The sequence below is a fragment of the Cherax quadricarinatus genome, chromosome 61 (assembly GCF_038502225.1).
Source record: "Cherax quadricarinatus isolate ZL_2023a chromosome 61, ASM3850222v1, whole genome shotgun sequence".
NCBI classification, from domain to species: domain Eukaryota; kingdom Metazoa; phylum Arthropoda; class Malacostraca; order Decapoda; family Parastacidae; genus Cherax; species Cherax quadricarinatus.
Window position 1 is genome coordinate 13,344,551 of NC_091352.1, and position 22,963 is coordinate 13,367,513.

General features: G+C 42.4%; 7 non-coding genes across 7 annotated transcripts; 2 read left to right on the forward strand and 5 right to left on the reverse strand.

Moving 5' to 3' along the window:
* Nucleotides 1–3,761: 3,761 nt before the first annotated feature.
* On the reverse strand, nucleotides 3,762–3,851 carry TRNAY-GUA (transfer RNA tyrosine (anticodon GUA)). Its single transcript is given in 2 exon segments — nucleotides 3,762–3,797; nucleotides 3,815–3,851. It is a non-coding gene; the product is annotated as a tRNA-Tyr (tRNA).
* Nucleotides 3,852–12,893: 9,042 nt separating this feature from the next.
* TRNAY-GUA (transfer RNA tyrosine (anticodon GUA)) lies at nucleotides 12,894–12,984 on the reverse strand. Its single transcript is given in 2 exon segments — nucleotides 12,894–12,929; nucleotides 12,948–12,984. It is a non-coding gene; the product is annotated as a tRNA-Tyr (tRNA).
* Nucleotides 12,985–13,656: 672 nt separating this feature from the next.
* TRNAY-GUA (transfer RNA tyrosine (anticodon GUA)) lies at nucleotides 13,657–13,747 on the reverse strand. The gene is given in 2 exon segments: nucleotides 13,657–13,692; nucleotides 13,711–13,747. It is a non-coding gene; the product is annotated as a tRNA-Tyr (tRNA).
* Nucleotides 13,748–14,249: 502 nt separating this feature from the next.
* Nucleotides 14,250–14,340, forward strand: TRNAY-GUA (transfer RNA tyrosine (anticodon GUA)). Its single transcript is given in 2 exon segments — nucleotides 14,250–14,286; nucleotides 14,305–14,340. It is a non-coding gene; the product is annotated as a tRNA-Tyr (tRNA).
* Nucleotides 14,341–14,583: 243 nt separating this feature from the next.
* TRNAY-GUA (transfer RNA tyrosine (anticodon GUA)) lies at nucleotides 14,584–14,674 on the reverse strand. The gene is given in 2 exon segments: nucleotides 14,584–14,619; nucleotides 14,638–14,674. It is a non-coding gene; the product is annotated as a tRNA-Tyr (tRNA).
* A 1,412-nt stretch (nucleotides 14,675–16,086) lies between these two features.
* Nucleotides 16,087–16,177, forward strand: TRNAY-GUA (transfer RNA tyrosine (anticodon GUA)). The gene is given in 2 exon segments: nucleotides 16,087–16,123; nucleotides 16,142–16,177. It is a non-coding gene; the product is annotated as a tRNA-Tyr (tRNA).
* A 243-nt stretch (nucleotides 16,178–16,420) lies between these two features.
* Nucleotides 16,421–16,511, reverse strand: TRNAY-GUA (transfer RNA tyrosine (anticodon GUA)). Its single transcript is given in 2 exon segments — nucleotides 16,421–16,456; nucleotides 16,475–16,511. It is a non-coding gene; the product is annotated as a tRNA-Tyr (tRNA).
* Between the last annotated feature and the right edge of the window lie 6,452 nt (nucleotides 16,512–22,963).

Sequence of the window (22,963 nt, forward strand, 5' to 3'; positions counted from 1 at the left end):
TTCATGCTCGTTGTTATTATGTTGTAAAGGAAAAATTAGAATCTGAAAGCGGCTTTGTGGACCTTCCTTGATAGAAAGTATCAGTATAATATCAAGATCTAAGCAGTATCTCAGTGTATATACACTGAGAGTTTACTCACTCCCTACACTTAATGAGAAATGTTAATAAATCACTCCCTTAATGATTTATTATAATCAAGGGGATAAACCCGGAGGATTATAAGCGCCTGGGGGGGGGGGGATGTGGAAGGCTTCAGGCTTAATTCGGGGAACTAGCAAATCCAATTAATCAAGAGCCCCTCACCAACATCAAGGAACCTTCCTTGAGGGGACCGGCCTTAATGAGCCGCCTTGTGTTCTAAATCTAAAATAACACTTACGTCGCTCTTGCAGAAGACCGCAATTTGATCTTGTCAAGATTGTAAAGGCTTGTCATTCTTTCCCTGCTTCTTCTGACATGTTCTCAACAGCTGACCATAAAACCAGGAACACCTCCACAGGTTCTAACGTGAGTTTGTCACACCTGGAGGTAATGTAGTGAGGTTATGAGGTAGCAATGTTTAGCTGCAACATGGTGAATCTGGCTTTGACACAATAATTTATTTATTTATTTATTTATTTACAATTTGAGCACACATACAGAGGTACAAAAAAAATACAGATAAGAGCAGCATGCCAAAGCCACTTATACTATGCATAGCATTACGGGCTGAGGAAATGATGCTGTCTTTGATACAATAGTGACGCTGTCTTTGATACAATAGTGACGCTGGCTTTGATACAATAGTGACGCTGGCTTTGATACAATAGTGACGCTGGCTTTGATACAATAGTGACGCTGGCATTGATACAATAGTGACCCTGGGTTTGATACAATAGTGACGCTGGCTTTGATACAATAGTGACGCTGGCATTGATACAATAGTGACACTGGCTTTGATACAATAGTGACACTGGCTTTGATACAATAGACGTTGGCTTTGATACAATAGTGACACTGGCTTTGATACAATAGTGACGCTGGCATTGATACAATAGTGACACTGACTTTGATACAATAGTGACACTGACTTTGATACAATAGTGACACTGGCTTTGATACAATAGACGTTGGCTTTGATACAATAGTGACACTGGCTTTGATACAACAGACGTTGGCTTTGATACAATAGTGACGCTGACTTTGATACAATAGTGACGCTGGCATTGATACAATAGTGACGCTGGCATTGATACAATAGTGACGCTGGCTTTGATACAGTAGTGACGCTGGCTTTGATACAATAGTGACGCTGGCATTGATACAATAGTGACACTGGCTTTGATACAATAGTGACGCTGGCTTTGATACAATAGTGACACTGGCTTTGATACAATAGACGCTGGATTTGATACAATAGTGACGCTGACTTTGATACAATAGTGACGCTGGCATTGATACAATAGTGACGCTGGCATTGATACAATAGTGACGCTGGCTTTGATACAATAGACGCTGGCTTTCATACAGTCGTTATGCTGGCTCTCATACAGTCGTTATGCTGGCTCTCATACAGTCGTTATGCTGGCATTCATACAGTCGTTATGCTGGCTCTCATACAGTCGTTATGCTGGCTCTCATACAGTCGTTATGCTGGCTCTCATACAGTCGTTATGCTGACTCTCATACAGTCGTTATGCTGGCTCTCAGTCTTTATGCTGGCTCTCATACAGTCGTTATGCTGGCTCTCATACAGTCGTTATGCTGGCTCTCAGTCTTTATGCTGGCTCTCATACAGTCGTTATGCTGGCTCTCATACAGTCGTTATGCTGGCTCTCAGTCTTTATGCTGGCTCTCAGTCTTTATGCTGGCTTTCAGTCTTTATGCTGGCTCTCAGTCTTTATGCTGGCTCTCATACAGTCGTTATGCTGGTTCTCACACAGTCGTTATGCTGGCTCTCATACAGTCGTTATGCTGGCTCTCATACAGTCGTTATGCTGGCTCTCATACAGTCGTTATGCTGGCTCTCATACAGTCGTTATGCTGGCTCTCATACAGTCGTTATGCTGGCTCTCATACAGTCGTTATGCTGGCTCTCATACAGTCGTTATGCTGGCTCTCAGTCTTTATGTTGGCTCTCATACAGTCGTTATGCTGGCTCTCATACAGTCGTTATGCTGGCTTTCATACAGTCGTTATGCTGGCTCTCATACAATCGTTATGCTGGCTCTCATACAGTCGTTATACTGGCTCTCACAGTCGTTATGCTGGCTCTCATACAGTCGTTATGCTGGCTCTCATACAGTCGTTATGCTGGTTCTCATACAGTCGTTATGCTGGCTCTCATACAATCGTTATGCTGGTTCTCATACAGTCTTTATGCTGGCTCTCATACAGTCGTTATGCTGGCTCTCATACAGTCGTTATGCTGGCTCTCATACAGTCGTTATGCTGGCTCTCATACAGTCGTTATGCTGGCTCTCATACAGTCGTTATGCTGGCTCTCATACAGTTTTGATGTTGACCGTGACAGTGGAGATAAATGATATAAAATACCGACACCATGGATAAACACAAATGCAGTATAATGTGACCCTTTATTGACTAGGTTTCGCCCACACAGTGAACTTTATCAAGTCACAACCAGATCTGCCTGGAGGTCCGTCTCAAATCCAACCTACCTGGAGTTTACCTGGAGAGAGTTCCGGGGGTCAACGCCCCTGCGGCCCGGTCTGTGACCAGACCTCGTGATGGATCAGGGCCTGATTAACCGGGCTGTTACTGCTGGCCGCACGCAATCCAACGTACGAACCACAGCCCGGCTGGTCAGGTACCGACTTCAGGTGCCTGTCCAGTGCCTGCCTGAAGACAGCCAGGAGTCAATCGGTAATCCCGCTTATGTATTCTTCACCTGACTTTCCACCCTATATACACTTTTTACCCAGGTGGATCTGTTTGTGACTTGATAATGTCCACTGTGCGGGTTAAACGTAGTCTTATAATAAAGAATTGCATTACATTGCACTTGTGACTTTGACAGTGTTAATGGTGGCTTTGACACAGACCTTGTGATATATTATCTAGTGATAATAGACTTGTGTCCAAAGTTCAAGTAATTATTTATCTATTATTACATTCACATATAAGGGCTAAACTCGCAGGGGTCATTCAGCTCTCGATGAAGCATACGTGATATAGATCATAGTTTGTCTATGGCATCTATGACTTTGTGTTTTGAGTTACATATCAGTATTTTTTTTTGAGGCACATGTAATAATGATTTACTCATTTTTTTATTTGAGAGGGGGTCGAGTCTCAGCTCCTGGTCCCATTGCTTTCTTTGTGGTTAATTGGTTGACAAACTCCTGCAGTGAAATATATACCCACATTAACTTTTTTGTTGGGGTTACAGTTATTTAAATTTGCTATATTATGCGTAAATTGTTAATAAATGAGTATGGAATTGCATGAAAGAATATAGACAGAGGAAGATAGAAAATTAAATAATCTGAATTTACACGGTGGCAAAGAGCAAGTATAATATGTTCTATAAACCAGCAGTTTCTATTATTCTTTACTGACCCTTCAAGGGGAAGGAGATTCCCTTGATGCCGGTAAATAGCTTCTAATTCAAGGAATTGGAGCTGCATTCCCCTTGAATCAAACCTGATTACCTCTCGTTCCCACGGAGCTGTACAACTCTTGTTGGTTCAGCGCTTCCCCATGAATGCAACAGTAATAATATCCTCAGCTGAGTTAAACTAGGTAAAAAAAAAAAATGTCCTTCGAACCGGATTCGAACCAGTGACCTATGGATGTCTGTTTTAGTGCCAACTACAGTCCACCGCTCTACCAACTGAGCTATCGAAGGTGCCGGGTATAGGGAAAGTTGCAGTATATAAGTTGTGAGGTTAACACAGTCACCTTCATGGTGTTACCAAGCTTACAAAGTTACCTTTAGAACAACACTGTCCGGATTATCAACCCAGGGGGTTTAGTAACCCAAGATAACCAAGTAAATCCAATTAGTGTGGCTTATTTCCATTGGAATTCTTTTTAAAGCCATTTCTCTTCCTTCTCCAAGGAGTGACCCACAACAATCGACTATTTCCAAATATTTACTTACCGCTAACTGACCAGGGTAGCAGCAGGTAGTGAGCTGAGGCGCTACCATGCCAACTGCACCACCGTATATATACATTAACATATAATGTTTGTATATATAATATATATAAATATATACATGTATTACTTTTATTATTGTTTATTAACACATCGGCTGTTCCCCACCAAGGTAGAGTGAACCGAAAAAGAAAGACTTTCACCATCATTCACTCCATCACTGTCTTGCCAGAGACGCACATACACTAGTTATAAAACTGCAACATTAATACCCGTCCTTCAGAGTGCAGACACTACTATTACATTAAGATATATATATATATATATATATATATATATATATATATATATATATATATATATATATATATATATATATATTTCTCAACAAGTCGGCCGTCTCCCACCGAGGCAGGGTGACCCAAAAAGAAAGAAAATCCCCAAAAATAAAATACTTTCATCATTCAACACTTTCACCTCACTCACACATAATCGCTGTTTTTGCAGAGGTGCCCAGAATACAACAGTTTAGAAGTATATACGTATAAAAATACACAATATATCCCTCCAAACTGAAAATATCCCAAACCCCTCCTTTAGAGTGCAAACATTGTACTTCCCATTTCCAGGACTCAAGTCTGGTTATATAAAATAACCGGTTTCCCTGAATCCCTTCACTAAATATTACCCTGCTCACACTCCAACAGATCGTCAGGTCCCAAATACCATTTGTCTCCATTCATCCATATATATAATATATATATATATATATATATATATATATATATATATATATATATATATATATATATATATATATATGTGTGTGTGTGTGTGTGTGTGTGTGTGTGTGTGTGTGTGTGTGTGTGTGTGTGTGTGTGTGTGTGTGTGTAAACAAAAATGTTTCAGTAACTAATAAGTTATTATGAATTATAATACAGTTTAATTACTCGATAATAAAATAATATTCACTATGTATAAGAATAAAAGTAACTTTAGTCAGCTAAAAATTTACGGACTTTTTTATTTACGTTTTCAATTTCTACAATGATGAAGGTAGTGCAATATTACAGTCAGAGTGTGGTGCTAACCTGCACTATAATAACCCAACAGAGCGTAAATAAAAGAAAATGTACGATTCAAAATGGTAAAAAAGAGAGTACGTTGTGTTATCATAACATCAGTGATGGATAATAAGGATAACCAGGTGTTCCACACGGGTCTGATTCTCTGAGTTTCCACAAATTTATCTCTACAACATCACTGTGACCTTAACGGAAGAAAGTCACTGACTTTTTTTGGTTTTCCTGGTGAGTAATTTACACATATATTGTTCTGATAACTTATGTAACCGCATATATGTGTACCTGTACGTAAATAAAATTACTGTCTGTAAAGTTTCTGTAGATTTCCTGAAAAAAGTTTATCCTATCATGAAATCAGAAAGGCATTCGTTAAGGTCATTACCGTAAATATGATTGTTCTTACTGATAATGCGACTTAAGAGGTTGCAGTAAACGATGCATTATAAAAAAAATAATAAAAGTAGGTACAGATATTTATTTCTCTTATTATAGAGCTCTATCTCGGAGCAGAAGTGACATTCGTACTGATGTGAACGTTTGCTGGCGCTGCTGAGGTACCGCGGTGCCAGACGTATGGTGGTTGTAGGAGCACCCTTGTAGCCTCACCGTTGTAACAGCACCGTTTTAGCGTGACTGTTGAAGAATTAACATCATCATTGTACCGTCAACACCACCAATCATAACGTTACTGCTGTAGCGTCAACGTCACCACTATAACGTCACCTTTGTAGCGTCAATGTCACCACTATAACGTCACCGTCGCAGCGTCACCCTTCGGGGTAAGCACTAAGCCCGTACGGGATCACACAGCGCCTATGGAAATGGGGGTTAATCCTGTTTGGTCCAAGGAAAAGGAATAACCAAATCTTTCAGTGGGCTGCAGAAAACAATATGAAGTTCAACGATGAGAAATTTCAATTACTCAGATATGGTAAACACGAGGAAATTAAATCTTCATCAGAGTACAAAACAAATTCTGGCCACAAAATAGAGCGAAACACCAACGTCAAAGACCTGGGAGTGATCATGTCGGAGGATCTCACCTTCAAGGACCATAACATTGTATCAATCGCATCTGCTAGAAAAATGACAGGATGGATAATGAGAACCTTCAAAACTAGGGAGGCCAAGCCCATGATGACACTCTTCAGGTCACTTGTTCTATCTAGGCTGGAATATTGCTGCACACTAACAGCACCTTTCAAGGCAGGTGAAATTGCTGACCTAGAAAATGTACAGAGAACCTTCACGGCGCGCATAATGGAGATAAAACACCTCAATTATTGGGAGCGCTTGAGGTTCCTAAACCTGTATTCCCTGGAACGCAGGAGGGAAAGATACATGATTATATACACCTGGAAAATCCTAGAGGGACTAGTACCGAACTTGCACACGAAAATCACTCACTACGAAAGCAAAAGACTTGGCAGACGATGCACCATCCCCCCAATGAAAAGCAGGGGTGTCACTAGCACGTTAAGAGACCATACAATAAGTGTCAGGGGCCCGAGACTGTTCAACTGCCTCCCAGCACACATAAGGGGGATTACCAACAGACCCCTGGCAGTCTTCAAGCTGGCACTGGACAAGCACCTAAAGTCAGTTCCGGATCAGCCGGGCTGTGGCTCGTACGTTGGTTTGCGTGCAGCCAGCAGCAACAGCCTGGTTGATCAGGCTCTGATCCACCAGGAGGCCTGGTCTCAGACCGGGCCGCGGGGGCGTTGACCCCCGGAACTCTCTCCAGGTAAACTCCAGGTAAGAGTCTTTCAACAGCATCACACTCCGCCCGTCCCTTCACGGCTCATCCTCTCCACATCTTTATTACCTAAACTATGATATTTTATGTAAAAACAAACTAATGTACAGTGCAGGACATTTATTATAGTGTACAGTGCAGGACATTTATTATAGTGTACAGTGCAGGACATTTATTACAGTGTACAGTGCAGGACATTTATTATAGTGTACAGTGCAGGACATTTATTACAGTGTACAGTGCAGGACATTTATTACAGTGTACAGTGCAGGACATTTATTACAGTGTACAGTGCAGGACATTTATTATAGTGTACAGTGCAGGACATTTATTACAGTGTACAGTGCAGGACATTTATTACAGTGTACAGTGCAGGACATTTATTACAGTGTACAGTGCAGGACATTTATTACAGTGTACAGTGCAGGACATTTATTACAGTGTACAGTGCAGGACATTTATTACAGTGTACAGTGCAGGTCATTTATTAAAAGAAGCGTCCTGAAGTGTACGTATGAGTCTTATCCACATCTCGTCATTATCATATTATTTACTTTCAATGATATTTAGAAGTAAAGATGATGCTATTAGTCTATCAATGTTAAAAGTTGCGTTAAGGTGGTGAGGTTCTCAACTAGACAAATATCTATCGTCTTAATCAAAGATATTTCTTCAAGACAGATGGAGTCACAACATCAACTTTACCTCTCCACTACTTTCGTCTCCAATTTTAGTCACAGTGATACTTTACCTGATTGTCATTATATTTCCTGGTAAGCACTAGAACCGTACGGTTTACACAGCGTTGGTGGTATGAGAGTTAAGCATGTTTGATCCCAGATAGATATATTTTGTGAGCCCTATGGTGAGTTTTGAGAGGTTTCTCTACTCCAAGAGCCCGGTCTTGGGTCAGGCTCATCTGTTGCTTGCCTGGTCAAGCAGACTGTCGCTGTTTGACCAGGCTTGACTCACCTATTGTGTATGATTACCTACATCCAAAATACTGTAGCCAGAATTTACCAGGTGGAGGTGGGTGCTCCTCCAGTTCCGATAATTTTTTTCGCAGCACTTGGGGAATTTTCCTTCATGGCAATAATTTAGGGAAAGTGCATAATGGACTGTGAGGAAAAGTTACCCGTTATGAAAATTATTGTAACTAAAAAATGACAAAACAAAAGCAGTGAAAATTAGGTTGCAAGTTAAGAAAATAAAAAAAAAACTGAGATATTTAACAAATTTAAATAAAATAAGAGAGATGTACAAAAAAGGCAGAATAAGTAGCTGGTGTCGAGTCCTCAACAGTAACTTGTCACTGTGATGGTGTTCACTGTTGGTGTTCACTGTTGATGTTCACCGTGATGTTCACTGTGATGGTGTTCGCTGTGATGTTCACTGTGATGATGTTCAGTGTGATGTTCACTGTGATGGTGTTCACTGTGGTGCTTACTGTGATACTGTTCACTGCGATGGTGTACACTGTGATGGTGTTCACTGTGATGGTGTTCACGGTGGTGTTCATGGGAGGGCGACTCTCACTATAGTGATGGAACTCAAGGATGGCTGATGTAACAAACATCAGTGATGAGAGTACATAGACATCAACAGTGAGTCCCCAGAAAGTGAAGAGTGAATTTGACAGTTTTTTTCTCACTTATGACACATATTACTCTTAAATAATCTGTCGGTCTCGTATCAGCTGCAATATTCAAGCTTCCTCTGCAGCTGACCTGGCCACAGCTTGGGCAAATACAAGGTCGCCAGATGTCAAACATCAAACTTAAATCTCTGAAGGCGAAATGAACAATAAAAACAGTGAAGTTACTTTGGACTTTTCACTAGGACATATTAGAAAACGTTTCGGTCCTGGGACCTTGACACTTGATCAAGGTTCCAGGACCTAAACGTTTTTCTAATACACTTTAGACTTTCAGGTAAAGCCATCACTGATAACCATCACACACTAACAGTTTTAAGTCCATTAAGTCCAAGATAGAACATCAAAGAACAAACTCACTGCAAAGCTACCTCACCTTGTGAGGAACCATGAGTGAAGTGCCCAACCTCACTTAAAAACAAACAAGAGGAGAGGTAATTCTAATAGGAAGTAACAAAATAACGAATAATAGAAGATCCAGGAGACGCCTGCGACTACAAACATGTCTAATAGATGACGCTGCCTCTGCTTACTCAGGACCTGCCAGCTAGTGTCAAAACCGCTGGGAATCCCCTGATATCTGGAAACAAAGCTTATAAATATATATATATATATATATATATATATATATATATATATATATATATATATATATATATATATATATATATATATATATATATATATATATGTTTTTCCCTGACAAACTCTCGTTAGGTAGTCAAATACCACAAACTAAGTGTATTTATTATTTTTACTGTTGCATTCGTGGGGTGCGCCTAGCCCGTAGGAGTCATATAACACATGGGGAAATGGGAGAAATTCAGGTTCGATATAAAGAAAGGGAGTATGGTTTCGATTCCTAGAATCAAGAACCCCTCGCGGGAATCCAGAAACCTTCTTTGAGGGAACACCAGATATTACACACGTGAATTATAATCATTAGTGAGAGCAGCTATTAGTGGCTCTGTAATACTCACATGTTGACTGAAACAGTAAGAATAAGTGTGAGCAACACGGAGGCTCGATCCTCCGACATCCCATGACCCACCTGTGGTATCGAGTCACGGCAAGACTTAGTATATTTTTATTTAGGTATTGCTTACATAACAAATTTTTTACAGAGGATTTGAAGAGGCACAATTGTGAGCTTACAAAATAGTACATTATGTAGCTTAAACTAAAGATGATCCAGTAAAACTAAATAATGTGATTTATAACTATATGGGTCCCTGCCTCACCTCCTCCTGGCTAGAATCTCTGCTAAATTAATAAGACCAAATGCAGACTTCCACTTAGTGACCAGTGGATGTCTATCCTAATTGCATGATTAGCTGATAGCTTCAGGAGCGACAGATACCGTGTTTAATAAAATACCACAGCAAAATTCACAACCCTGTTGACAAACTCCAAGTTTCAAACTCGTCACTCAGGTAAAATATATGTTTCTTATGTTTTTTTCTTCCATGCTGGGATTTAATTCTTTGTATTTTGACGAAATCACAAGTATAAAAAAAAAATTAAACTCCGGGCCGGCGACTTACAGGCCCGTTTTCCTTACACTGCTGCTCCTGTTCAACTGTTGTAACTGCAACAACTTTCACTACGCATAACACCTTCGATAGCTCAGTTGGTAGAGCGGCGGACAGTAACTGGCACTTGAAATCGACATCCATAGGTCACTGGTTCGAAGGAAGAATATATTTTGTACTATCTAACAAGCAGTGCAACTTACGCATAGAAAGTAAGATGTAGGGTATATGGGAACCACTTCCCAATACGGTGAATAGGACCTTCCCTTTGGTGACTAGACACCTGAAGATTATTACAACTAAATTATTATGAAAAAGGCTGCAGCAGCACGTTAAATTCTAAATAAAAGTAATCCTCTTTTCTGAGACCTAACCCTCTCTCACAAGCCTGCTGGATACACATATCCCTACCTCTCAAAACCCCCTCTCGATCTGTCCTCGATCTTTTCCTATATATCTTTCCACCTATCCCAGATTTATACACATTAATTTGCGTCAGTTTGTGTGTGGCCAGCAGTAATAGCCTGGTTGATCAGACTCTGATCCATCATGAGACCTGGTCTCAGACCGGACTGCGGGGGCGTTGACCCTGGAAACCCTCTCCAGGTATACTCTCCAGGTAATCTATCACATTTCATATATTCGACACGGTCAAACCAAACCTACTTAATATTTTCACGAAAGGGGGATATGCTGATGATTGAATTATTATGGAATAAAATAAACCCTGTTGGAAGATGAATAAAAATTGTCACAGATTTTATCATAAATTTGGCACTGATTTGCTCTTTAAATCACAAGACAGGTTTGGAAGAGTTATGGAAATCTGTTTACGTATGAGTGTTGGGAGTATATGCAAATAAGAGTGATAAAGTGATAAGGTACTTGTATTTGAGGAAGAGAGAGAGAGTCATATTGGAGACAGAGGTAGACAAGTCAACGTCCTGGGAGCAAAGAGAAAGTCATCATCTTGAGAGGAAAGAGGAAGACAGTTGTCATCTTAGGAGGAGAAAGGAAGACAGTCCAGGTATACTCCAGAGAGGAGAGAGATTGGATGCTGTCAGCGAATTCAGACATCTGATAGTGATGCTTATTCATAATGGCAGTGCAAAAGCATTATATATAATTAGAGTAGAAGACATGTTAGTGAAGATGTCTTCAGAGTCTCAGGGAGCTGAAAGATGTTGACTGGAGGAGTGTAAGACAAAGTGTATTGATCCCAGTACAAACGTGTGCATGCAAAACCCCAGCGCCTCCTTCAGCGAAATTTCGAAAAGTAGAGAAACAGTCGGTGCTCTTATGAAGTTCCTGCATACAGTACATTCTTTTGGAAATGCGACTGGATAAAAATGCATCGAAAATTGAATAGCAAGTACTATGAGGGCCTGACCATGTGCTACTCAATTTTATATGTACTTCTTCAATCGCATTTACGAGAAATTGCGCTATAACGAGAAGCTTTATAAAGGAGCTGATGCTATAATCTGCGTAGTATACGTGAGTTCTAAAATAAAAAAAAGGAAAAGTATATCAGGAAAGTATACTGAGAGTGTCAGCCGTTATCAATGAATGAAGGAGCTACACGCGAGTGATGTAAAAGTGCGAGGTAGAAACACGTTCATTTATTTAGTTCATGAAGGGCGGGGAAGGGGGCGCTAAATCAGTATGGATCACACAGGGTAATGGACATTAACCAGGTTCAGTACAAGGAAGGGAAGATCGGGTCCAGTTTCTTTGATCAAGAGGCCCCTTAAGGGAGAAAACAAATAATAGGTGCGATACAGAATATGGGGCCGTTAGGATAGTGGGACTTACAGAATATACTGCATGAAGTATAAATAAGTTGATTGCATTTAATAAATCAAATGAATAACGAGGTGAAATATGTAAACAAAAAATAAACAAGGGTCAGAATAGTTAACAGTGTTTTTTTTTTTAATAAACAACCACGCAGTACGATAAGGGATTCTCAGGTGTTCAAGGTTCAGACACTGCAACTGCATATTTCCCAGGCAGGTTTAAAGTGTCAGCAACAAGGCTTAAATCTATAAATCTACTGGGAAGCACCTATAAACCTGCCACACTGCTTGAATTACAATAAAAAATACTGCAGAATTAATAAATTAAAGGTTGATAATCCCTGGAGTGGACAGGTGCGATCAGCCCTTGGTAGCATCGGTTCTCTCCACGAACCGGTTCTGTTGTTGGAACCCGAGGCAGCACTAGTAGGTCCCTCGGAGAACTGTTTCTGATGTAAAACTGACGTGCGCAAAAGAAACTTAGGCCATGACAAAGAAAACGCAAGATATTGTTGTGGTGAGAGAGAGGTGTGGCAAAAGCACTGGACTAGGTACGATACATCGGCTTTAAGTGCAACCTCCTGCAACTGGGCCTACCCTACACCTTCATGTGTATCCTGGGTGATGTCCTCAATGACGTGAGAGCAAGGAACTGGATTACTAGCACATGAAATTATTGGAGTTAATTATGGGAAAGCACTAAAAACTTTAGGGACCATTCAAGGGGGTGCGAATGGGAGGAAATTTCTGTTGCTTGTGGTACTGTGCAAAGTATGACAACCTGTAGCATCGTGCAAGGCACGATAACCAGGGTGTGGCACCATGCAAGACATAACTATCTGGCATTAACAACCATACATCCTCAGTTAATTAACCTGAAAATACTCCAACTATTTAGACCTGTTGGACGAAGCCTCTGCTGAGGAGCTTGTCCCCCAGCTGAGCTAACAAATTTAAAATATGCATCCTTCGAACCGGATTCGAACCAGTGACCTATGGATGTCTGTTTTAAACTCCAACTACAGTCCACCGCTCTACCAACTGAGCTATCGAAGGCGTTAGGAGTAGCGAAAGTTGCAACAACCAGAGGACACAGGTAGCCCTGACATGCTCCATACAACCCTTTTTTGTGATTTATGTACTCAGTCCCTTGGAGGGGTACCTTGATGCCAGTAAAGAGCTGTTGATCCAAGAAACTGGAGCACCATGCAAAGCACGACTACCTGGCTCTGGTACCATGCAAGGCACAAATATCTAGCTGTAACATCATGCAAGATACAACTGACTAACCGTGGCACCATTCAAGGAACAATGATCGGGCCATGGCACCATGTAAGGCACTATTCTAGGTATGTTTAACAAGTATCGGGATATGGCACCATGTAAGGCACGATTCTAGGTATGTCTAACTGTAGCACCATGCTAGGAACAACTGTCTAACCGTGACACCATGCTAGGCATGATTATCTGACTGCGCCATACTAGGAACAGCTCTAACCGTAACACCGTGCTGAGCATAATTATCTAACGGAGGTACAACTATCTGATTGTAGCCTCATGCAAGATATGACTATTTGAGAGTGGAACCGCGCAATTCATAACTATCTGTCTAGAACAACCTTGCGTCCTAGGTCAATTAATCTGAATATACTCCTACTACTTAGGCCTGTTGGACGAAGCTCCCCTCTTTGGTGTTTGTCCTCAGTTGAATAAACTGATGTAAAATACTCCTTCGAACCGGATTTGAACCAGTGACCTATGGATGTCTGTTACAAGTGCCAACTACAGTCCACCGCTCTACCAACTGAGCTATCGAAGGTGTTGGGAATACTAAAAGTTACAAAATTAGAACACACAGGCAGCCCAGAGCTGCATGTGCTGAGTTTCTTCTATTGAGGGGCCTTGTAACTGCTGAAGAGTTGTTGGTCTGACTAGCAAGAGCACCATGAACTACGCGAATAACTGGCTGTAGTGGCATGAAATAGGAGACTTGTGTGGTACCACGCACGAAATTACTATATTGGATTGGGCACCATACAAGTTATGACTATCTGTCGGTGATACATGTAAGCCCTGACCACCTTGCTGTGGCACTATTCAAGTTGAGAGGTATCACCAGGTCATCATGGCTTTCATAGTGTCACTGCCAAAGACTGCGTTTGCACGGGGCTCCAATCCTTCTGTCCAAGAATCCATCTCATCAGTAGCAAGGCACCACAGATGAAGGACTGAGTACATATACAACCAAAGTAAAGGGTTCCATGGGGCAGCTCTGTGCTGCCTGTGTACTTTGGCTGTTACAACTTTCACTACAACTAACACCTTCGATAGCTCAGTTGGTAGAGCGGTGGACTGTAGTTGGCACTTAAAGCAGACATCCATAGGTCACTGGTTCAACTCCGGTTTGAAGGATAAGTGTTTTACATCACTTTACTCAGCTGAGGATAAGCTTCTCTGTGGGACTCTTCATGGGAAGGGCCTTGAAGCCGATGGGAAGAACTGGAGTGGCCCTCCCTTTCCTTAGATCGAATCTGATTGCCTCTCATTCCCAAAACAGTGCATGACCCCCAACATCTTTACTAGTTCACAATGACTATTGTAATAATTGTAGCAGAAGAGCTTATCCCTGTTGAGTAAATTGATGTAAAATATGCATCCTTCGAACCGGATTCGAACCAGTGACCTATGGATGTCTGTTTTAAATTCCAACTACAGTCCACCGCTCTACCAACTGAGCTATCGAAGGAGTTAGGGGTAGCGAAAGTTACAATAACCAGAGCACACAGGTAGCCCTGAGATGCTCCATATAATCGTTTCTTATGATTTATGTACTCAGTCCCTTGGACGGGTACCTTGATGCTGGTAAAGAGCTGTTGATCCAAGTAACTGGAGCACCATGCAACGTACGACTACCTGGCTCTGGTACCATGCAAGATACAAATATCTAGCTATGACATCATGCAAGATACAACTGACTAATCGTGGCACCATGCAAGGAACAATTATCTGGCTTTGGCACAATGTAAGGCACGATTCTAGGTATGTTTAACTGTAGCACCATGCTAGGAACAACTGTCTAACCGTAACACCATGCTAGGACTGATTATCTGACTGCGCCATGCTAGGAACAGCTCTAACCGTAACACCGTGCTTAGCATAATTATCGAATGGAGGTACAACTATCTGGTTGTAGCCTCATGCAAGATATGACTATTTGAGAGTGGTACCGCGCAATTCGTAGCTATCTGTCTAGAACAACCTTGCGTCCTAAGTCAATTAATCTGAATATACTCCTACTACTTAGGCCTGTTGGACGAAGCTCCCCTCTTGGGTGTTTGTCCTCAGTTGAATAAACTGATGTAAAATACTCATCCTTCGAACCAGTGACCTATGGATGACTGTTACAAGTTCCAACTACAGTCCACCGCTCTACCTACTGAGCTATCGAAGGTGTTAGGGATACTAAAAGTTACAAAATTAGAACATACAGGCAGCCCACCCCTCAAGGAAGGTTCCTTGATGTTGGTGAGGGGCTCTTGATTTAGGGAATTGGATCTGTGCTCCAGTTCCCCGAATTAAGCCTGGATGCCTTCCACATCCCCCCCCCCCCAGGCGCTGTATAATCCTCCGGGTTTAGCGCTTCCCCCTTGATTATAATAATAATAACAGGCAGCCCAGAGCTGCATGTGCTGAGTTTCTTCTATCGAGGGACATTGTAACTGCTGAAAAGTTGTTGGTCTGACTAACAAGAGCACCATGCACTACGCAACTAACTGGCTGTAGTGCCATGCAACGAATAATTACTTGTTTCTGGCATGCAATAGGAGACTTGTGTGGTTCCACGCACAAAATTACTATATTGGCTCGGGCATCGTACAAGTTATGACTATCTGCCGGTGATACATGCAAGACCTGACTATCGTGCTATGGCACTATTCAAGTTGAGAGGTGTCACCAGATCATGGTTTCCATAGCGTCACTGCCAAAGACTGCGTCTTGCACGGGGCTCCAATCCTTCTGTCCAAGAATCCATCTCAATAGTATCAAGGCACCCCAGATGAAGGACTGAGTACATATACAACCAAAGTAAAGGGTTCCATGGGGCAGCTCTGTGCTGCCTGTGTACTTTGGCTGTTACAACTTTCACTACAACTAACACCTTCGATAGCTCAGTCGGTAGAGCGGTGGACTGTAGTTGGCACTTAAAGCAGACATCCATAGGTCACTGGTTCAACTCCGGTTCGAAGGATAAGTATTTTACATCACTTTACTCAGCTGAGTATAAGCTCCTCTGTGGGTCTCTTCATGGGAGGGGCCTTGAAGCCGATGGAAAGAACTGGAGTGGCCCTCCCTTTCCTTAGATCGAATCTGATTGCCTCTCATTCCCAAAACAGTGCATGACCCCCAACGTCTTTACCAATTCACAATGACTATTGTAATAAGTGTAGCGGAAGAGCTTATCCCTGTTGAGTAAATTGATGTAAAATATGCATCCTTCGAACCGGATTCGAACCAGTGACCTATGGATGTCTGTTTTAAATTCCAACTACAGTCCACCGCTCCACCAACTGAGCTGTCGAAGGCACTATCTGTGAGTGAAAGTTTCACCAGTTGTAATACACAGGCAGCCTAGAGCTGCTCTCTGCGACTTTTTTTGTGATATATATATTCAGTCCTTTCAAGTGGGTTATATGATGGTGGTGATAGGTTCTTAGTCAAAGGAACTCTAGCAATGTGCAAGGCGCATATATCTCGCAGTGACATCATGAAAGGCATGACTCTACTGCCAGATAATGGACAGTCTGTGACATCAGTTATCTCGCAGATTCCTCATCTAGATTACCTAGGCTTGCATGGTACCAGAGCCAGATGACAATAATAATAATAATAATAATAATAATAATAATAATTATTATTATTATTATTATTTCTATAAAATTAAGTAATACAATTAATATGACGTAAATTTATAGCTCAGTTGTTAGAGTGGTGAACTGTAGTTTATACTTGAAACAGACACCCCTCAAGGAAGGTTCCTTGATGTTGGTGAGGGGCTCTTGATTTAGGGAATTGGATCTGTGCTCCAGTTCCCCGAATTAAGCCTGAATGCCTTCCACATCCCCCCCCCTAGGCGCTGTATAATCCTCCGGGTTTAGCGCTTCCCCCTTGATTATAATAATAATAATAATTGAAACAGACATCCATAGGTCACTGGGTCGAAGGATGAGTAATTTATATTAGTTTACTCAGCTCAGGATAGCTCTTCTGAGCGAGCCGTTGTGGGAGGGGCCTTGGAGTGGGCAACGGTAAACAATATGATGTTCAATGAGGACAAATTCCAACTACTCCGTTATGGAAAACTGGAGGAGATAATAACTAGAACAGAGTATACTACAGACTCTGGCCATACAATAGAGCGGAAAAATAATGTAAGGGACCTGGGAGTAGTAGTGTCTGAGGATCTCACTTTCAAGGATCACAACAGTGCCACGATCGCACGTGCAAAGAAAATGATAGGATGGATAATGAGAACTTTCAAATTATTATTATAATCAAGGGGAAGCGCTAAACCCGTAGGATTATACAGCGCCTGGGAGGGATGTGGAAGGCATTCAGGCTTAATTCGGGGAACTGGAGCACAGATCCAATTCCCTAAATCAAGAGCCCCTCACCAACATCAAGGAACCTTCCCTGATGGGAGAACTTTCAAAACGAGAGATGCCAAGCCCATGATGATCCTTTTCAAATCACTTGTTCTCTCTAGGCTGGAATACTGCTGTACATTAACATCTCCATTCAAAGCAGGTGAAATCGCAGATCTAGAGAGTGTACAGAGATCCTTTACTGCACGTATAAGTTCTGTCAAGCACCTTAACTACTGGGAACGCTTGGAAGCACTTGACTTGTACTCGTTGGAACGCAGGAGGGAGAGATATATCATAATCTACACTTGGAAAATCTTGGAAGGAATGGTCCCAAATCTGCACACAGAAATCACTCCCTACGAAAGTAAAAGACTGGGCAGGCGATGCAAAATGCCGCCAATAAAAAGTAGGGGCACCATTGGTACACTAAGAGAAAACACCATAAGTGTCCGGGGCCCAAAACTGTTCAACAGCCTCCCATCAAGCATTAGGGGAATTGCCAATAAACCCCTGGCTGCCTTCAAGAGAGAGCTGGACAGATACCTAAAGTCAGTGCCGGATCAGCCGGGCTGTGGCTCGTACGTTGGACTGCGTGCGGCCAGCAGTAACAGCCTAGTTGATCAGGCCCTGATCCATCGGGAGGCCTGGTCATGGACCGGGCCGCGGGGGCGTTGATCCCCGGAATAACCTCCAGGTAACCTCCAGGAAGCAGGTAAAAACCTCTTAATGAAAAGAATTGAAGTGGCTATCCCTTTCTTTGGATAAAATCTGATTACTCCAAATTCCGCTATATGACCCCTACGAGTTTAGCACTTCCTCTTGAATATTATAATAATTGCCACGAAAAAGCCTAGTTCTTGAGTAAATTGATGTAAAATACTAATCCATCGAACCGGTGACCTATGGATGTCTGTTTCAAGTGCCAACTACAGTCCACCGCTCTACCAACTGAGCTATCGAAGGTGTTGCATAGTAGTTTAGCAATATTCTTTATGTACTCAATCCCTTCAGGAAAGTGTCTTGATGCTGTTGAACACAGGGAATTAAGAACCCCGGGCAAGAGGCGATTGTCTGAAAGTCGCACCACGAAGGCCAAGGCTGTGACACCATTCAGCTTGCATGGTGCTACAGCCAATAGCAATGTCTTACATGGTGCTACAGTCTTGCATGGTGCTATAGCCAATAGCAATGTCTTGCATGGTGCTACAGCCAATAGCAATGTCTTACATGGTGCTACAGCCAATAGCAATGTCTTGCATGGTGCTACAGCCAATAGCAATGTCTTACATGGTGCTACAGCCAATAGCAATGTCTTACATGGTGCTACAGCCAATAGCAATGTCTTGCATGGTGCTATAGCCAATAGCAATGTCTTACATGGTGCTACAGCCAATAGTAATGTCTTGCATGGTGCTACAGCCAATAGCAATGTCTTGCATGGTGCTACAGCCAATAGTAATGTCTTGCATGATGCTACAGCCAATAGCAATGTCTTGCATGGTGATACAACCAATATCAATGTCTTGCATGGTGATACAACCAATATCAATGTCTTGCATGGTGCCACATCCAATAGCAATGTCTTGCATGGTGCTACAGCCAATAGCAATGTCTTGCATGGTGTTACAGCTAATAGCAATGTCTTGCATGGTGCTACAGCCAATAGCAATGTCTTGCATGGTGCTACAGCCAGATAGCTATATCTTGCATAGTGCCATAGTAAGACATTTATATTTTACATCGTGCCACAGTCAGATAGCCATAGTTTGCATGATGTTACAAATAGATATATCATGCATGGTGCAACAAATATTAATAGCTTGCATAGTGCCATGTACAAATGTGTTGTATAGTGTCACAGCCAGATAGTCATGGCTTACATAGGGTCATACTGGTACAGCCCGACGGTCGTAGTTTGCATGGTGGTCCAATACTTTTGATCAACTTCTCTTCAACATCAAGGCAGACCTCAATGGAAATGAGTACGTACATCACAAAAAAAAGAAAAATGCACAAAGCAGCTTTGGGGGGCATGTATGTTCTGGTTGTTGTAAATAACTCAGTTTATTTTATTCCTATTGTAACTCCTTTTATTCTAACTGCTGTTCATACAGTTGAGCTACTTAGCTGTTTTAACTTTTAATATTTAAATATACGATATATAAGAACGCCAGTGGAAATAACTCACTCTGGCTTTTTTGGGTTATCCTAGGTAATTTACACTATGTATAATAATTGTACATATGTGTACTTGTACATAAATAAACTTACTAACTTCCGCTACACGTAACACCTTACATATCTTAGTTGGTAGTGGTGCATTGTAGCTGCTACTTAATTGATATCCATAGGTCGCTAATTCAAAGGATAAATATTTTACGGCAGTTTACTCAGCTGGGGATAAGTTCTTCTGCAGCATTTATGACAATATTCACGGGGAAGCACTAGACTCTCAGGTCATGCAGCACCACTGGTATGGGAAATAATCATTTAATCTAGTTATGAATTATATTATGGGACAGCGCTAAACCCATAGGTATTATACAGTTCCTCTGAAGGGGGATGAAAGGTATTCAGGCTCAGTTCAGGGAACTGGAGCACAGATCCAATTCCTTAGATCAAGAGCCCTTCACCAGAATCAAGGAACCTCCCTTGAGGGGATCTGAAGATGAGGAGGCTAAACTTTAATTTCTTGGATTAATAACCGTTCACGAAAATCACTCCCTATGAAAGCAAAAGACTCGGCAGGAGATGCAACATTCCCCCAATGAAAAGCAGGGGGGCCACGAGTACACTGACAGACAACACAATAAGTGTCAGGGGTCTAAGACTGTTCAACTGCCTCCCAGCATACATAACGGGGATTACCAGTAGACCCCTGGCTGTCTTCAAGAAGGCACTGGACAGTACCTAACCAGCCGGGCTGTGGTTTGTATGTCAGTTTACGTGCAGACAGCAGTAACAGCCTGGTTGATCAGACCCTGATCCACCACAAGGTTTGGTCTCAGACCAGGCTGCAGGGGCATTGACCCCCAAAACCCTCTCCAGGTATACTTCAGGTTTTCCGGCATCAAGGAACCTGCCCTGGAAGGTTAATTCAGTCACACTACATTAAGTACAATTATTATTACAATCAGAACTAAGCGCTAAACTCACAAGGGACATCTGATTGTTACAGTCAGATAAACCCAAATGGGTTATACAGCTCGAGCTATACAGCACTGTGGGTAGGGATAACTCAAATTCCCTGGATTAAGAGCTGTTTACCAGCATCAGGCACAGCATGATATTCATGCCCTGCACTGTGCCACTGCCAGTCCTACCTGACAAAGTGCCACAGCCAGATAGTCCTGCTTTGCATGGAACCACAGCCAGATAATCATACTTGGCAAGGTGCCACGATCAGAAAACCATACCTTGTATGAACCCTTCATGGGAGGGGGATGATGCCAGAATTATTATAATCATAACTAAGCACTATACCCACATGAGTCATACAGTACTGCAGGGTACGGTGTGGTAAAGGTGTAATGTTTGAACACAGACCAGCAAGGGTGGAGAGTATAACAGAGGTAGAGTTGTTGTGAGGGTTCGTGGAGATTTGATGATTGGAGTTAAACACAAGTCATTGGGTGTTAACGCTTATATTGCAGACTGTGGTAAGGGAGAGCCCAAACTGCCTGTCCTGTCGCCTGCTAGGCCTACGGGGAACTGAAGCTGATGCAGCGCATCCCACGCACTCATGCGGCATCACACAAACTAGTCACTGGGCCTAGCAAGGGGTCGTGTATGTAAAACACATGGATGGTACTATGATACTCAGATAACATATACGTATATATACAGGGGATCAGCAACTATGCTGACAGAGTAAGTAAGGGTGGTGAGTAGTGCTAAAGGAAATACTGTATAATTAAAGTTGATGTAATAAAGCTGTTTACCTGGAGTTTACCTGGAGAGTTTTCCGGGGGTCAACGCCCCCGCGGCCCGGTCTGTGACCAGGCCTCCTTAGGTCAGTGTCCCAGGATGCGACCCACACCAGTTGACTAACACCCAGGTACCCATTTTACTGATGGGGAACATAGACAACAGGTGGAAAGAAACACGTCCAATGTTTCTACTCTGGCTGGGAATCGAACCCAGGCCCTCACCGTGTGAAGCGAGAGCGTTAACCACCAGGCCACCAAAAAGTTAAATATGGAGTGTGTGTCAAAGGAGGGGGTCATCATTAAGAAGGAATGATAAAATACGGGCATTAGTGGGACAATATCAGAACTCTTGATCTAGGAAACTGCAGCTACCTTCCATTCCTCAGGCACTACATGAACTCTCTGGGTATAGTGCTGCTCCTCCATTAAACATTCGTAGGAAGCACTATAACAACCCACAAGTCGTACAGCATCTGGCAAAGAAGAGAAGTGTTTCATTATTATTCACGGAGTGCCTGGGAAAATGAGAGGCATTCAGGTTCGGTCCAAGTAGAGGAAGGCATTCAGGTTCAATCCAAGGAATTGGAGGCATTCAGGTTCAATCCAAGGGAGGCATTTAGGTTCAGTTCAAAGAAGGCTTTCAGGTTCAATCCAAGTGGAGGCATTCAAGTTCAGTCCAAGGGAGGACGGGTCTAATTCCTTGGATTAAGAGCCACTGGCATCAAGTAACCTCCCTTGAGGGGAATGTGAGGTACACAAGTTTGATCCAAGAAATGGGAGGATAGCTCCAACTCTCTAGATCAAGGGTTCTTCACCAGCAACGAGACCCACTCTTACCCTCTTGTAGAGGCACTGCCTGACAGCCTTGCCTTGCATGGTGTCAAGTTGGGCATAGTCATACAGAGTATGTTGTAACAATCAATATTATGTTGGTGGGGGGAGAACACTAAATCCATTGGTCATTATGTTATGGAAGCACTAACCCTATACAATATCCCCCCACTGAAAAGAAGGGACGCCACAGGTACACTAAGAGACAGTAAGTGTCAGGGGCCTAAAACTGTTCAGCTGCCTCCCAGCATACATAAGGGGGATTACAAATAGACCCTTAGCTGTCTTCAAGAGGAACTGGACAGGCACCTAAAGTCTGTTCCCAACGATCCAGGCTGTGGTTGGTATATCAGTTTGCGTGCAGCCAGCACTAACAGCCTGGTTGGTCTGGCCCTGATCTACCATGAGGCCTGGTCACTGACCAGGCCACGGGGGCATTGACCCCCAAAACCCCCTCCAGGTATAGGTCGTAGTGAGTGGAGTATTATCATAACTAACCACTTAAACCGTAAGGGTCATAAAATGCTGCTGGTGAGTGGAGGAATGCAAAGTAATTTGGGTTAATTCAAGCAAGTACATGTCCAATTCCTTGGATCACGAACCACTCACCAGCACTGAGGTACCTCCTTT